At 45.5% G+C, this 17,868-nt stretch overlaps 1 long non-coding RNA gene across 1 annotated transcript in view; it reads right to left on the bottom strand.

Annotated features, from left to right (window-relative positions):
* The window catches only part of LOC135057799 (uncharacterized), a 58,519-nt gene extending 47,611 nt beyond the window's left edge, over positions 1–10,908 (bottom strand). The window contains exon 1 of the long non-coding RNA XR_010244368.1: positions 10,706–10,908. This is a non-coding gene — a long non-coding RNA (uncharacterized LOC135057799). The remainder of the gene's footprint in view (positions 1–10,705) is intronic.
* Between the last annotated feature and the right edge of the window lie 6,960 nt (positions 10,909–17,868).

Genomic DNA, 17,868 nt, shown 5'->3' with positions numbered 1-17,868 from the left:
TTCGCAGTGGGAGGGATTTGCATAAGGATGACAGCTGGATTTGGCACTACGGGGAATTGACTCTCAACTATTTTGTTGACCCCTCTTAGATCCTGCACTAATCTGTAACCCCTCCCCCCACTCTTTTTAACAGGGAAAATGGGGCTATTGGCAGTGCTGGACGTCCTTACCAGAATGCCCTGTTGTAGCAAGCGCTCTATTACAGGGTAAACTCCTAACTCCACCTCTGGCTTCAGAGGGTACTGTGGGATTTTTGGAGCTATCCTACCATCTTTTACTAGCACAACTACTGGGGCTACATTTGCCATTAATCCAGTGTCTTGTCCGTCCTTGGTCCAAAGTGACTCCGGTATCTGGGAAATCATTTCTTCTACCTTGGCCGGACACCTATTTGCAACAACAGTGTGTGACATTAATCTTGTTGGGGAGTCTAACATATCTTGCGCTACCTGAGCGTGGTTTTCGGGTATGTCCAAGAACACACCTTCAGGAGTACAATATATGACGCATCCCATTTTGCACAGTAAATCTCTCCCTAAGAGATTAGTCAGAGCCGATGCAGCCAGCAGAAAAGAATGCTTGGTATGCAGAGGCCCTATCGTAACCTCTGTTGGTTTGCTTAAAGGGTATTGTCGTACTACTCCTGTCACTCCCATGGCTGGAATTGTTTTACCAGTGGTTCTAATGCCCACGGTCAAATTTATCACTGACTTGGCCGCCCCCGTATCTACAAGGAAATTTAGAGATTTACCAGCTACATCAATTATGACCTCGGGTTCACTCCCAAGACTCGCAATCAATTTTACTGGCTGCAGATTACAGGTGTGGCCACACCCCTATTGGGTATGGTGACCTCCCTGCATTGCAGTTGCAGCTATCACCTGTGGAGGGGGTGAATGGGTATTATCAGAGACTTGCCAGTCTCTTTTTGGGGGATACCTTCTTGTTTCCCCTGCATGTGGCTCATAACCCCGTCTCTGCGGTCCCTGATCCCAATTTCGTATGTCCTGTCGTTGTCTAGGGTTTTTATGTGCATTATGTGAGTTATTTGTACAGTTACGTGCAAAATGTCCTTCCTTGCTACAATTGTAACATTTTACCACATACGGCTTACCACCAGGGATCTGTGATCTGGACTGAGGCGGCCTTGTTGTTAGGGCCTGGATACTTATTGCCATCAGTTTATCACTCTGTGACTCCCTGTGTCTTGTAATATTCCTGTCGTGCCCAACAGCAGTCTCTCTTAAGGCGGTCACCGACATACCTCTCCAGTTAGGTTGAGTAGTTTGTACCCTACTCCTTAATACCTCCTTTAAACCGTCCATCAGGATGGACACCGCTACCTCTCTATGGTGTATATTTGCCTCAATGTCCATGATCCCAGTGTATTTAGCCATTCCCTCTAATGCTCTGTGGAAATAATCGTGGGCAGTTTCCCTTTCCATTTGTTTAATGGAGAATATTTTGTTCCATTTTACTACCACTGGGAAATATATTCCCAACTGTAGATTGATTCTGGTTACATTTTCTTGATTATATGCATCCGTAAGGGGAACCTCCTGATCTAGTTTACAGTCAGCTATAAACTTGATAGGGTCAATACTAGAGGGCAGACATGCCCGCAGTAGTGTTCTCCAATCTTTGTTGTTTGGTTCAGTGGAATTTCCTAGGTCCCTAATGAACCTTTGGCATGCGGCTAAATCTTTCCTGGGATCAGGAAATTCAGACAAAATTGTTCTTAATTCTGCTCGTGACCAGGGACAGTGCATAGCAATATTTCTAATGGGTGTGGCTCCATTTGTGTCAGTCTTACCATTGGGGACCGCTATTACTCTAACAGGGTTAATCTGGACTACTTCACTCTGGTTTGATTCTTCAGTGTGAGGTGCACTAGTTTCAGCATATTGTACAGTGCCGTACTTACCTGTAGACACAACCTCACCTGTCCCTGAGCTATGAGCTTTTGATGCCCCTCTTACTGGTTGGGCGGGCCCACTGAAGTATCGCTTATGGTGGCCGCTAGAGAGAGAGCTGAAATTGTAGTGGGCTCATCTTCTTGGTCGTATACCTGGGGGAAGTTTAACATAGGATACAACTTGCATGGGTTAGCGTTAGTATCAACATTTGCATTTACTTTTATCTTAATTTTATCATTAATACATTGATTAAGTGCACCCTTATTGCACACCCGCATGTCATTCTCTGCAGCCACTTTGTCCCCTGCTATATATGGTGGTGGTGCCGTTGCTATTAGATTTCTACCAGGATGGGAATTTGCTTTTTTAGCTAGTTCCTGTTGTATTTCACTTTCCTGTTGCCATATCAGTAAACAATCATAATGTCTAATCCTCTGCTTTGCAGATTTTATTAGACCTATCCTTTTTCTTAAATTCTGCAATACCTCAGGGTTCAGACTGCCTACCCGGGGAAACTGTTCCCCATCATCCTCTGTCATACGTTCCCACTCGTTGCATAATACCTGTGTGTGAGATCCGTATTTTTCACACATTATATACCGTGCGGACCCTTTGGGCCAGCAACCACCAACGTGAACCCTTGTTGGACGTCCCTTCTTTGAACAACTGGCCCCCATCGTTTGTAGTTATTGCTGTCTTAGCTAATTCTTACAAACAGACCAAATTTGCCCGCGGTAAGGCGACGGTGAAAGTTTAACCAGTGCTTTCACTCACTTCTGCTTTCCGGTAACCTCTATTTACTGGGGCATGTGGGAGTATGCTACCCTCCCCAGCAAATATTGGTTGTTAGAGATTTCCTGAGTGAACAGCGAAACTCCCTTAAAATAACAAACACCTACACAAATCACGTTAGAATGTACAAATAGCGTTTATGATCCCACAGTAAATTGTTAATGGGTATCAAGGTAACAAACTAATGCACACAATTACGTGCGGTACAGTCGCACTGCGTATAAGTAACTATTACTTATCCGCCTTACGACCAGCGGAATCGGTTGTTTAGGCTGCGACACCTTCAGCCGGAGCTTTACCTTGACTATATGGGTGCTACGCAAAACCCCCGGGGCTGCGCTTAAATACCTCGCAGTCCTTTTGTCTGCGGAAACTACTTGCTCCTTTACCTTATACAATGTTAACGCGGGCAAGCCAGTCCCACGCCACCAAGTGTCCACTCACCTGATGTGGTCTCCGACGGGATCCCGATTTGTGGGTTCACAAAAATAATACCTTAAGTTCCACACTCACTCCTATTCAATCATATACACTTTTAATCTTTCTGTACAGAAATTCCTTTCATACAGGTAGGGGTCCAATCCCTGGGTTTGCAATAGAAAAAGGTTTTCTTTTAACTAATACTTTTTGGAAAAACTGAACTGAACAACCGTGTGCTATTTATCAGGTGGCTATACTATACCGCCCACCCTAAACAAGGTTATTGTGTGATTTGAGTCTCAATGGGTGTATCCGTACGCTCCGTTGCGTAAAACACGCCACGTGCGTATGCCTTTGCGTCACGTACGTGCTTTCGCACGTTGTCCGAGACCCTTATGCACAAAGTGCAGATACTCCCACAGCGACACAATCAACACGTTTCTATCAATGTAAACAATATTCAACAGAAATCGCTTACCGTACACCACACAGTATTTGCTATGCTGTGTGTGTGTCCTTTACACTTATACCCTTAACAATTTTTCCTTTGTAATCTTAACTAAATAGCACTAGATTCCTCAGCACGTGTCTAATAATCAATTCTAATGGCAACAAGAAAGTGAGCTGCAACAATGTAGATGCGTGCGTGCATGCGTGTGTGCGTATGCAAAAGCAGAAATAAACAGTTTTAAAAGATAATAGCGTATTGTTCTTACCTCCGGTTCCGGATTCCACCCCAGCACTCCTACAGCGTAGCGAAACAGACGCTTATCTAGCCAGCACTACTGTATCCCTCACCACCAATACGGATACGAAAGGATACTGCGTTCCCGCCCTTTGCTGACAGATAAAGTCTGTTTTAGCTAGTGCGGATGGATGTGTGGAGGACGGACGAGTCCCCAATTGTAAATGCTGATATAGATTACCTTATTAAACACTCTAAGAGGTTAAGAGAATTTATACGCTATTGGAGTATGTAGTACCGTAAGGGTACGCTCTTTGCGTAGCGGACGCTGTATCGGGAGCGAGCCGCTCGAGCGACACAAACGCTCGCGAGAATACGCTGTTGGTATCGGGCACAACCTTAGATGAGCGACTACCGTAATGCTACGCTATCAGCGTAGCGGACGCTCGAGACCACGAGGAGATCACGAGCGGCGCAGACGCTCACAAGATGACAATCAGTAAACCTTATATGTAACACATAGAAAGGATATTCTTATGCTGTAAACCTTGTGCTAAAACACTGTAGCGATATAACGCTGTTTAACCTTGTTAATATTAAAGCTGTTTGAGCGATTTGAGACGCTCCTATTACCCCTTGCAATATAATGAACACACAATATCGTGTTAAGGGTCCAACACCTTTTACTAACAAGAGTCTTAAGTTATTTTGAAAAGGGGAAACAGTTCACAAGTCATATGCTACAAACTAACATATAATTCTAACCGAGTATCTAGACAATAACATACACAATAGAGAACGATCGCATTACAAATACATAGACTAAGTGTGAATGGCTAACAATATACGGGTAACAAAGTGGCAACAGAGAAACATACCATACGGGGAACACACGCAGGCGCAACCGGAATCCAGTCCTCCAATTATCAGCGATAACTGTTGAAGAGAGAGTACTGGCTGGCCTGGGGACGGTGACCCTTATATACACTGCACACAATACAGTACAATGGTCCCTATATTCTTATTGTTCATTGGACACAGGAATTCGTCTTCGCATTATAACAAAAGGTCATAGGTTGATTCATACAGGTGGGCTGTGACTATTTCCAACTGCTCAGGTGGGTGGGAAACTAGGTTTCCCGCCGCATGGATAATAAAGTGCAAATAATAGCAAATGTCCATAAACTTATGTCCATAACTATTCGCACGAGCGATTAATCCGCTCCAAACCAACACCGGAATATTGCTAATTAAATACTCTTCCGATGGATACTAAACACCACTGTGGAACCCCTGTCTGACCCTTCGTATCAAACAAAGAGGGATCTCTTTGTCTATGAACATGCTACATTAACTAAACTTTCAGATTCTATCAAAGGGACCATAATCTACAAAATACATTATATGGTTAAAATATGTAACGATCGAGTCGCCCGCTAGACGCACACAAACTCTACCGTAAATGCGCATACCGTGCGCCTGCGGGTGCACGCAACAGCGAGTATGCGTACGCACGGGAGAGCGTGGGCACGCGCAGCGGGGACACGCATGAGGTGCAAATATGGTAGTGTGCATCATGATATTTTTCTGACTTTGACACTTTGTTAGTTTAAAAGCTGTATGAGCGATTCTTACGCTCTGAGAACCCTTTAGCAATATACTAAACACTCAAATACCGGTCTAAGGGTCTAACACCTTTTAAGGGAGAGAATGAACGTTCAATCGCAAAAGAATACACAATACAAGTTATACACTACCAAACTAACATAAAATACCTAACCGAGTTACTACAGATAAAATACAACAAAGACACAATTACATTTAAGGGGGAAGGAGAGAGAGAATGGCTTACAACAAAATAGGAGATAAATATGGTTGCAGAGAACTTACGCACAAGGGGAACAATCGCAAGCGCCTTTCTGGATATCCAGCTCCCGATTATCAGTGATGAGAACCGTTGAGAAGAGTAGAGAGCTGGCCCAGATCGGCTTGTCTTTTTATACACTATACACAATACAGTACAATGGTCCCTACATTCTTATTGTTCATTGGACACAGGAATTCGTCTCTGCATTATAACAAAAGGTCATAGGTTGGTTCATACAGGTGGGCTGTGACTATTTCAAACTGCTCAGGTGGGAGGGAAACTGGGTTTCCCGCCGCATGGGTAATAAAGTGCAAATATAGTAAATGTCCATAAACTTCTTATGTCCATAACTATACGCACGAGCGAGTAATCCGCTTCAAACCAACACCGGAATATTGCTAATTATATTCTCTTCCGATGGATACTAAACACCACTGTGTAACCCCTGTCTGACCCTTCGTATCAAACAAAGAGGAATCTCTTTGTCCCCGAACATGCTATATTAACTAAACTTTCAGATTCTATCAAAGGGACCATACTCTACAAAATACATTATATGACTAAAATATGTTACGATTGAGTCGCCCGCTAGACGCACACAAACTCTACCGTAAATGCGCATACCGTGCGCCTGCGAGTGCACGCGACTGCGAGTATACGCACGCACGGGAGAGCTCATGCTCGTGCAGCGGGCACACGCATGAGGTGCATATATGGCAATGTGCAGCGTGATATTTTTCTGACTTTGACAGAGAGTGTAGCGAGAGGACGTGTCTCCGTCCTGCATCAGTACAGTGGTAGTGTCTTGTGCTGCATCAGTCCAGTCACAGTGGTTATGTCCTCTGCTGCCATATGTCCAGTGCTGCTGTATAAGTCCAGTCCAGTGGTGCTGTGTTGTGCTGCATCAGTTCAGTGGTGGTGTATTGTGCTGCATCAGTCCAGTCACAGTGGTGGTGTCATTTGCTGCCATATGTCCAGTTTTGCTGTATAAGGCCAGTCCATTGCAGTGGTGCTGTGTTGTCCTGCATCAGTACAGTGGTAGTGTCTTGTGCTGCATCAGTCCAGTCACAGTGGTGGTGTCCTCTGTTGCCATAAGTCCAGTGCTGCTGTATAAGTGCAGTCCATTGCAGTGGTGCTGTGTTGTCCTGCATCAGTCCAGTGGTGGTGTCCCTGTGCTGCTGTATATGTCCAGTGGTACTGCCGTATGAATCCAGTGATACTGCCGTATAAGTCCACTGGTACTGCCATATAATTCCAATGATACTGCCATATATGTCCAGTGGTACTTCCGTATAAATCCAGTGGTACTGGCGTATATGTCCATTGGTACTGCTGTATAAGTCCTGTCCAGTGGTACTGCCATATAAGTCCAGTCCAGTGGTGCTACCATATAAGTTCATTGGTGCTGTCCTGTGCTGTATATTATTTACTCCAAATAAAAGGGTTATTAATATTTAATCCAAATAATTTTTACAGAATTTGCCCTGTGTGGTGTAGAGGTACGCTCTCCTTTGCTGGATTTTGTTATATAACTCCAGAAAAATAATGGAGAACAAAAATTTGGAGGATAAAATAGGGAAAGATCAAGAATCACTTCCTCCTACTGCTGCTGCTGCCGTTGTTGCTGCTGGGAGTCGATCGTCATCCCAAAGGGGAAGTCAGAAGACCACTTGTACTCCTTCAACTAAGTAAATGACTGTCCAACAGTCCTTTGCGAGGAAGATGAAATATGACAGCAGTCATCCTGTTGCAAAATGGATAACTGAGGCCTTGACAGCTATATTGGTGTTAGACGTGCGTCCGGTATCCTTCATTGGTGCAGTGGGACTGCAGTGCCAAGCCTAGATGGGCCAGGTGTTTGTGCCACACACTTGTGTCGCTTAGCTTAGCCATACAAGCTACCTCATTGCACCTCTATTATTTCTTTGCATCGTGTGCTGTTTGGGGACTAGTTTTTTTTAAGTGCCATCCTGTCTGCCACTGCAGTGCCACTCCTATATAGGCCAGGTGTTTGTGCCACACACTTGTGTCGCTTAGCTTAGTCATACAGCTGCCTCATTGCACCTCTATTACTTTTTTGCACGATGTGCTGTTTGGGGACTAGTTTTTTTTAAGTGTCATCCTGTCTGCCACTGCAGTGCCACTCCTAGATGGGCCAGGTGTTTGTGCCGCACACTTGTGTCGCTTAGCTTAGTCATACAGCTGCCTCATTGCACCTCTTTTACTTCTTTGCATGATGTGCTGTTTGGGGACTATTTTTTTTAAGTGTCATCCTTTCTGCCACTGCAGTGCCACTCTAGATGGGCCAGGTTTTTTGTGCCGCACACTTGTATCGCTTAGTTCATACAGCCACCTCGGTGCAACCTTTTGGCCTAAAAACAATATTGTGAGGTGTGAGGTATTCAGAATAGACTGGAAATGAGTGGAAATTAATGTTATTGAGGTTAATAATACCGTAGGATCAAAATTACTCCCAAATTCTGTGATTTTAGCTATTTTTATGTTTTTTTCAAAAATCATCCAGATCCAAAACCAAAATCAAAACACGAAAGGGCGGTTTTGCCAAAACCAATCCAGATCCAAAACACGAGCATGAAATCAGAACCAAAACCAAAACACAAAACACGAGAAATGCCCACCACACATCTCTAATATATGGTGAGTAATGACCTAGAGGAGAACCTGCAAAACCTCTGTGGGGCCCCCCATAGAAGACTATAGGATAATGCTGTCTCAAGATGATATTACCTAGCAGTGAAAAACAATACTTTCTGCTGCTTGATAAATACAACAGACACAGCAGTGTTCATAGCAGGCCGTGTGGATGAGGTAAGCACCAAAAAAGAGAGAGGCTGCAAGAGAAATCAGTGATTTATCGGTGGTAATAATGTTTTTAAACAGGAGAAAGTGGTGATACAGTGGTCATGAAAAAAGATAATCACTGCTTCATAAATAGACCCATGAATGCTTTACACATTTGGCGGGGCCTACATTATTAAATTTGCGTTTAAAGTAAACTGTGTGTAAATTTTCTGATGGACTGTTCCCATTGTCATCTGTTTACTAATGATCCCGCCATAAGGAGTATAATCCAGAGTAATGAAGAAACTGTGCAGAACAGCTTAGTTGTTATTGTTAAGTGAAAAGGGTAGGGATTCTTTCCGCTCCGTTAACAATAAACAAACTTTCCAATCTAGCTGAGGATCTGACACCTGAGGCATCCTGAGGCCTGGTGAGCGAGACTTCCAGATAGGCTTCATATAGAAGCCTCTGGAGTGTTACCTTATAATGTCAATTATTATCTGGCACGGCTCAGCAATGTGCTAACATAACTACTATCGGCTCTGACAAGAGGGGGCATGGTCAAGCTTTAATGACATTGCTGGGGCACTGCCACAGCCCATCAGGTGCTTTCTATAAGGGGTACTTAATGATGTTGTTGCTGCACCATCTTGGGTGTAGCTACACCTTGCTGGCATGTCCAGGCTTCCTGAGAGCCCCAGGTCCGCGTATATGGTATCTGCCCCGCTATTAGCATCCAAGGCCACCATTATGAAAGATATTATTTTTGATGTCTACTGATAAGGATATCTTTCACAACAATTTTTACAATGGAAATGGAATACATTTCATTTTAATAAAAGCATGTATATAGTATTAAATGGCTGTAGAATCAATCGTTAAATAAAGGAATATAATGTTATTAAGCTTCGCTAAGTGCCTAGAGAAACAGTTACATTTGCACTTTTACCATGTCCTTATATCTGCCAGTCATTTGCTTTATTGCCTTGATGGACTATTTAGCACTCTAAGTAATTTTATGAAGATTTTGTTTCATTCCACAAAATGGAATTGTGAACTACAATTATGGTATATCTGCCTAATTTTAAAAGTTTCCCAGAACAGTTCTAATTTTGGCAGATTGTAGTGTGGCCTACTTGTCAGTAATTTCCAAGAAATGATGCCAGCTATATCACTGATGGCTTCATCCAATAATGATTGCACAATGTTTCCTTTCTCTTGGGACTTATCATCAATGTATTTTGCGAAAAATACCCACAAAAATTAAGCATCCCCAGAAGTAGGGAAGACTGAAGTCGATATTCCAGATATATGCTGCAGTCCATATATTTAATTTGCAAAAGTAGCCCCCATATGTTTCTATAGGGGCTGCTACAATCTAAAATGTACCAAACTCCACAAAGTATAGTTTTCTGGAGCTTTGCCCTAAAAGCTAATTTCATTGTAGCCCATTGGCTACATTCTGAACAAAAATTCCGGAGAGGAATCCAAAGGACGACCGTGCGTGTGCAGTAACTCACCTATATGCCTAACTACTTACCTAACCCGTGTCTCAGTGATTGTATCATAACATAGTCAACAGATTCCTTGCTGTGGCTATAAGGGATCCTAATTGGAAGGGGAGCTCAAATTCACATTACAGCACACAGTATGAGCCGAAATTCACATTACAGCACACGGTATGAGCCGAAATTCACATTATAGCACACGGTATGACCCACAATTCAGGGACAGGGGGCGGGATGTACTAATGTACATCGCCGCCCATCGCCGCCCTGCGCCACGATGCTGATCGCATATGTACTAACATATGCGATCAGCATTGCGGAGGACAGCTCTTCCGATAAGAGCTGTCCTCCGCGATGCGCAGCGGCAGCCTGACTTCCGGGATTCGGCCCCAGGAGTCAGTCTGCGCATGCGCGGGGTGACGGGGGCGGCCGCAGGGCATGCTGGGAGGGATCCGATCGGATCCCTCGCACAGCGCCGCGGAGAGAAGCCCATAGGCTTCTATGGACGTACGCCAGCTAAAGCTGGCGTACCCCGCCGCGGCGCTGTCCTGTGGCCGGGGGTCAGTACATCAGGAAAATGCGGTAAACAGGGAGTTTACCGCATTTTCCGCTTAGTACATCCCGCCCCGGGAGAGAGTGAGAGCAGGGACTGAGAGAGTGAGAGCAGGGACTGAGAGAGTGAGAGCAGGGACATAGGGAAGCAGGGGAACATTACCTGGTATGTGCAGCGGAGGTGCGGAAGGGACTGTGGTTGTCGGTGGCAGATGAGCCCATGGTCTGCAGGGGATGCGGCGGTACTAAGCTGTCCTTCGTTGCTGCGGCGTTGATGTCCCTCTGACCGCCGCCAGTTGTCTGCGGTGGTCAGCTTTCAGTGGCAGTGCAGCGTGCGGCAGTGAGCGCTGGTCAGCAGTGGGCTGCGGGCAGCTGTGATACAAATAAATAATTTTTTTACATTTATTTTATTTATTTTTCCCTGACCCTGCAGTACAAGTGATCTGGGGGTGAGCTGCAGTCTAAGTGATCTTGCCCAGATCACTTGGACTGCAGCCCACCCCCAGATCACTTGGACTGCAGCTCACCCCCAGAGCACTTAGACTGCAGCTCACCCCCAGAGCACTTGGACTGCAGCTCACCCCCAGATCACTTGGACTGCAGCTCACCCCCAGATGATCTGGGGGTGAGCTGCGGTCCAAGTGATCTGGGGGTGAGCTGGCCAGGCACTTCCCACCCCACCGCACAACTGCCCCCCCCCCGCCCCCTCTCCTGGGTGGTCAGGTACCAGCGCTGTCCGGAGCCTCCGCGCTGTCCCCAGCTGTGGTGCTCCCGTTATCTCTGGAGCGGCCGCTGCTGTAGGCAGCTCCAACAACGGGTCCCGCCGCCGCCACCGCTGCCCACACGCCGCGCTCCTGTGTATGTGGCTCTACTGTAGCGCCGGGTCCCGACGCTGCCGCTGCCCCCTTCCCCCCCTCCCGCCGCGGTCCTGTAGTGGCGGCTCCAGAAAGGTCCTCTCCTCTAGACGCTACTGGCGGCTCCACTGTAGCGCCGGGTCCCGCCGCAGCTGCAGCTCAATGCCTATGGGTGATTGGACCAGCGGATCCAGTACTGGATCCGCTGTCCAATCACATCTGCCTCGCTGACAGGGGCGGGTTTCCCCTGTCAACGAGGCACTGGCATAAGTGCCGCTTCCCCCGTAGTTTTTTAATGGGCTTTCACAGCCCAGTGCTTGGCCCCGCCCCCTTTCTCTCAACATTTCCAGTTGTTAATGGGAGGCACTGCTAATAGTGCCTCCCGAGGTGATTAAAATTTTTAAAAAGCATAGTATAATATAAAGAGATTACTTATGACACAGAATATGTGTCATAAGTATCTTCTTTATATTATTTTAATCATTAATGGCTCATTAATGGCAGGGGAGGCACTGCCTCCCCTGCCTCCCCTGACTGCACGTCCCTGGTGGATGCAGGTGGCGACATTGCTCTTGGCCCAGAGACTTAGGGGGCCCACCTCTAGGGTCTGAATTAAGTGCACCCAGGTTTTAAAGTTCTTTCCCAGGTTCCCGAATTTCCCTGCTAAGCACTGTGTGGTATAAAGTGAACTGAGGGCACTGTGTGGCATGTGTACTGGAGGCACTACTATGGGGCATATCATTAACCAGGGCACAACTATCGTTAATAAAATGAACTAGGGTACTGTTATGATGCATAAAATGAACAACTGTGGTGAGAGGTATCTTCCCAAAATGTTGCTAGTATGTGGCCCACAAAGTTATGGCTATGCCCCTGCCCGTTATGATTTATGCTGCAGTTTTAAGCTGTGTTATTTTGTTATGTTCAGTTTATTATACGTATGGAATCTACAGTATCTGCATCTTGGCCCACAAAGGTGCAAGACCCTCTTTATTCTATTCAGTCAGTATGTTGTTCTGCTTGTTCTGGTGATGAAATAGTTTCAGGTTTCTGTTTCTCACCTTTCATGCTTTATAGTTGACAGACAGCAGAACAGATTCTTTTCTTTTACATGAGATCATATTTCTGGTCAAGACTGATGTATAAGGAAATGCTTTATGATTTTGAGATATTTCTGCTTTGTAGTACATGTTTGACATTAACCCTTTTGTCAACTACTGCTGTAGAGCAGAATGAATAGTATGCCGCAGCCTCACTAAGAATAGATGCACTGAAAAATGTGAAGATAATGGCACTGAAAGATTATCTTACACCTTGGTTGTCTGAGTCTCCTAACCACAGAAGAACAGCATGAATGAGAGGAATAAGTGATTTCTCTGGGGAGGAAATATTTTTTTATCTCTTCTTCAAGAAGCTGATTTAGAGTAAGGTGAAAATATTTCCATGGTGCAAAATTGCAGCCATGCTAAACACTTGCCCACTCTTCCATACATTCTGGGCAGAGGTGTCACACCCGTTGCGCACTCTTTATTACAGCACCCCCACTCACCCCGCCTTAGCTGCCTGAAAAGGGGGCGTGGCCTGATTTCTGCACGGGGGAAATCTTGACAAAGGACATGAAGGGCAGGATTGAGGGGTGGTCACTTCTGCGACCGCTCTGTCCTCTGCCGGAGACTGGTTAGGGGATTACTGACTGATGAGCCGGTGACTGTCTCAGGGCTGGCACTGACCCTGCCACCTGTATCACTAATATCCATTTTAAACCACATTGGTGCTGATTCTGACTAGGGAGCAAAGCAGGAAAACAGGTAACTGCAGTGGTGTTAAAAGGCGGGTGCTGGGGGGGTACGTGGCCTCGCGGATCTCCTCTTCAGTCCGGGGGCGTGTCCAGCTTGCCCGGAGATGCTGGCTGGCCCCAGAGACTGTGCAGCTGCAGTGCCGGCTCGCTCCTTATCTGTGACAGGAGCCGAGTGCTGCAGAGGATTATCACACTGCAGCACTTGGTTCCTGTCACTGCAGAAGAACCGCCACTTTGGAATCACCCTTTCCGAGAGTGATACCTGGGTGCAGGCCGCACCCCCCGCATCCGCCTTCTGATGCCACTGATACTGGGCAGTGCTGTTTCTAGCAGCAGGCGCGCCATGCGATCGCACGGGTCACCCGCCGCGGCACTTTGTGGCTCCTTCTGCTCCCCCTCCTCCCTCTTTCAGAGTACTCCGCTCGGAGAGGGGGAGTAGTTTAGCTGAATAGCGTGGTTGCATTGTGATGTCACAATGTAACTGCATGATTTTGCAAAATTCCGCTACCCAAGCCGAGTACTATGGGCAAGAGGAGGGGGAGCAGAATATCAGCTCTGGCAGGTGCCAGTGTACACCCTAGATAAAGATCATTACCCTTGGCAACGAGCATTACCCTGGCAACGAACTTTACCTATACACCCTTGACAACGAGCATTACCCTTGACAACGAGCATGGATCCCAGAGCATGAAACCCCTGGCACCAACAAGCATGACACCCAGCACATGAAATCCTGGCAACGAGCATGACACCCAGCACATGAAACCCCTGGTAACGAGCATGACCATCAGCGCATGAAACCCCTGGCAACTAGCGTGACACCTAGCGTAACACCTAGCGTGACACCTGTGTTTTATTATGTTTACGGAGGGGGGCACACTTTTGAATGTCTATGGGGGGTGTGCATTTTTTAACGCTCGCACTGGGAGCCAAATTGTGTAGAAACAGCCCTGGTTCTGGAAGACTCACGAATTTGGGGTAGAGTCTACCAGCTCCCAGTAAGGAGGGCAAATCCCTTGAAGTAGGAAGGATGCAGGTCTTGATGATGCGATTCCCTATGCATTGTTTCATTGCAGCCCCGTCCCCAGAGTTATAAAGCTGGAGATCCAAATAAAATGTCACAGGGAGCAGGCCCACAATGATGGTGTTTGTGGGCCATAAAAGGGCGGTGGCTTGCCCTCTGGGTGGAATCCACCCTGCTCATCGGCTGTGCAATCCACTCTGTTTTGCTCCTGCACTGCATGGAAAGGTCTTCCATAGTGCCATGTGAGGAGCTAGAAGACCTGTACAGCTGTTCATCCAGCCTCAAGATGCTTGGAGTGAGTGAACTGCCAAGTCCTGTGTAACTTTGCTAATGCTGGTATTTTTTTTTTTTTACAAAAATGCGCCTTATTCGCAACACAATGTGGCTAGGATGCACAAGGAGACTGGTCATTAATTTGATATATGACACTTTTATATTGTGTGTGACTAAGTCTGTATACAGGGGGTAATTCAGAGTTGGTCGTAGATGTGGTAAATTTAGCACATCTACGATCAGTTACTCTGACATGCGGGGGGACGCCAGCACAGGGCTAGTCCGCCCCGCATGTCAGGTCCCTCCCCGCACAGGTACAAAAGCATTGCACGGTGGCGATGCTTTTGTACCTGACAAGTAGTTCCCTACCAGTGCAGCTCCTGCACGCTGGCAGGGGGATAACCGCCGCATCCCGATTCGCAGCGGCTGCGTGTGACATCTGCGGCTGCTACATTGTAGCACTATGTGTACAGATCCTTAGACTCAGTCACACACAAATATACAAGTGTCAATAGCAGTAGTATAAAATATGATTTTACAAGGCTGTGCATGCCCAATGGCAGCAGGTTCTCCTGAGCATGGACCTGGGTGTTCAGTAAGCAAACTGGACCAATGAGACTAGAGAGGAGTTCCCAGCAAGAACAGACAGGAGTCTTACCATGAGGTGGGAGAATGTGTGCCTTGAAAGCTTAGTTCTGTCTCCTACTGATAATGTAATGTATGTAAATCAGTGAGGTGCAGTGAGGTGCGGTTGGGGAGGCACTGGCTAGCAGAGCTGTAACTAGACATTTTGGTGCCCTGTGCCAGAAAGATAATTGGTGCGCCTCCCCTCCTCCATCCATACCTAAAATAGGATCAGTGCCTATGCGCTGTGGGCCGAGCACACAGCTCTACAGCAAAGGAACAATTGACAGGAGCCTCCCAACTGCCCCCTCCCCCCTCCCCACGCAGGACACTGCAGTCCGTGGGTGGGACATCGGGACAGTCCCAAAAAACTGAGCCACCCCACAACAATCTGGACAGTTGTATATATATAGATACTATACGGCCAAAGGGTCTCAATGAATCTCTGGGTCTCAACTACTTTGTTTAGAGAGAAAGGGTCTAGAGGTTGATTGGAGGGGGTTATACAGTAGGTGGTCTGATGACATAACATGGCCCTGTGGTATAAGTAATTATTGCATAGCTCTACTTGAAATTTAATTTATATGTTTCCATTTAACAAGATGCTGCTGCCCACTGTGTGGAGTCTATATGTGCTCTCCTTATGTGCTTCATTTATCATTTATTTTTCATGTCCAGCATTTTTTTATTCATTATTTATGTGTATTTGTGACATTCACACACAGATCTCATTTATGTATTGGCTGGAGATGTTTTAATTGTATTATTATTTATTGTTGGTGGTGATGAAGATTGTCACTATTTTATGTCAGAGGTACTGTTTGGGAAGCGACCTTGGAGTACAGAATAGGCTACAGGTTACCTACACTTATATTGCACATTTAACACTTGAGAGCCGTAAGCGGGGATGTGATAAATTACCTGCTCACCGAATGGAGAGCTTGTCATGAGGTTTATATTAATGATAGCACATGAGTGATCAGTTTTTACACTTTTTTAATACTTTTTGTAATACTGTTTTATTGATACTTTTTCACTGATGCACTTTAATTCTGTTCACTGATGCACTTTACATTATGAAATGATTAGATGCACTTTACAGTTCTTGGCACCTTCGAGCTGCCGTTTTGATATATGTATATCCAGTATCCTAGTTTCTGTACTGCCAGCAGGCTGCTCCTGAACGATTGTGTGTTGTTTCACAGGGTCGCTATGGTAACGCGGCCGGGATCCGCGTTGTCACCTCACGACATCACTTCCGGCAGAAGTGATCACTCCAGGGAGGCGGTCGACGGGCCTGGAGTACCGCGGCCGCGGCGACCCGGCATGGGGTGGACCTCAGGGGATGAGTGTACCTATTTAAGGGTGTTTTGTATTGTGCACTGGTTATCCTGATGAAGGGTCTTTGCGCCCCGAAATGTCGATATGCTGTGTTTTCACTAAAGTCACGTTGAAGAACAAGTCTCTGAGTGCCGCCTCGTTTATTTGCTGTTTTTATATATATATATATATATATATTTTATATATATATATATATATATATATATATATATATAAAAAGTAAGACAGTCGGCACTCCAGGCTGGAAATAAATGCAGACTAAAACTGCAGGATAGTCAACGTTTCAGAGACCTTCGTCTCTTTTATCAAGATGTGCCTTGATAAAAGAGACGAAGGTCTCTGAAACGTTGACTACCCTGCCGTGTTAGTCTGCATTTATTTCCAGCCTGGAGTGCCAACTGTCTTTCTTCCTATACATTACACCACACGGTGTGAGTAAGGCACCCGGCCATGTTGTACCACATAAGGGGAGAGTGCCGGTCATATTTGTTGGACTATATCTATCTATCTATCTATCTATATACACATACATACATACATATACACACACACACACACACACACACACACACACACACACACACACACACACACACACACAATGGAAAATTAATAATTCAGTCTGTTAGATAAAGAGCTTTATATCCCTTTAAACTATAAGTCGTGATTTAGTCTGGAAAACCCTTTCACTATTTTCCCTTTACCTATATATTGAGGCACTCTGTACAACATTGCCTTATACTTCATTTCTACACTAGTCTCATTTTTTTTAAATCTAGAAATTCATGTAAATCTAGTTATAATTGAGGTATAAAATGTATATGTAAGATAGCTGGAACTTGGTAGCTTTGCTGCTGGTTACTGTGACATCACTAGCCAGTAACATCACAATGCTTCATCCTGTAACATTCTATCTACAGCTGCTGAAGTTTCCAGTTATCATGCAGGAAGACAGGTAGGAGGAGGTGAGTCCTACATAGCAGGGTATGATGGAGAGGGTTAAGGAAGACAGAGTGCAGTATAGTCAGCTGAAAGACAAGACAAGATTGACAGAACAGGGAATACAGGTACAAGGACACAATAATAGGAGAAGCGCAGGAAGGAATGACATACTGTATTTAGGAATAAAAATGTAGCATTACAGAAATAAAGAGGGCAGTATGGAGGATTAGCACACATACAGGGGATGCAGATAAGTCTCTATGAGGCAGGATCGTGGCTTTGGGATGAAAAAGTTAATAAAATAGATAAATGGCAAATTCATAAATCTAAAAGTATTTTTGGGTTAAGGAAAATTGGAAAAGTGGTTGACTCATAGATATTTTATTGTACTTCTATTTCTATTGTACTTTAATTAGTACTATGCTTAAGGATAGTCTTTTGTGTTTTTTCATCATCTGGCAAAGTTCTGG

This window comes from Pseudophryne corroboree, chromosome 3 (assembly GCF_028390025.1).
Source record: "Pseudophryne corroboree isolate aPseCor3 chromosome 3, aPseCor3.hap2, whole genome shotgun sequence".
Taxonomy (NCBI): Eukaryota; Metazoa; Chordata; class Amphibia; order Anura; family Myobatrachidae; genus Pseudophryne; species Pseudophryne corroboree.
The sequence above is the reverse complement of the archived record's forward strand: the minus strand, read 5'-3'. Positions and strand labels throughout refer to the sequence as shown.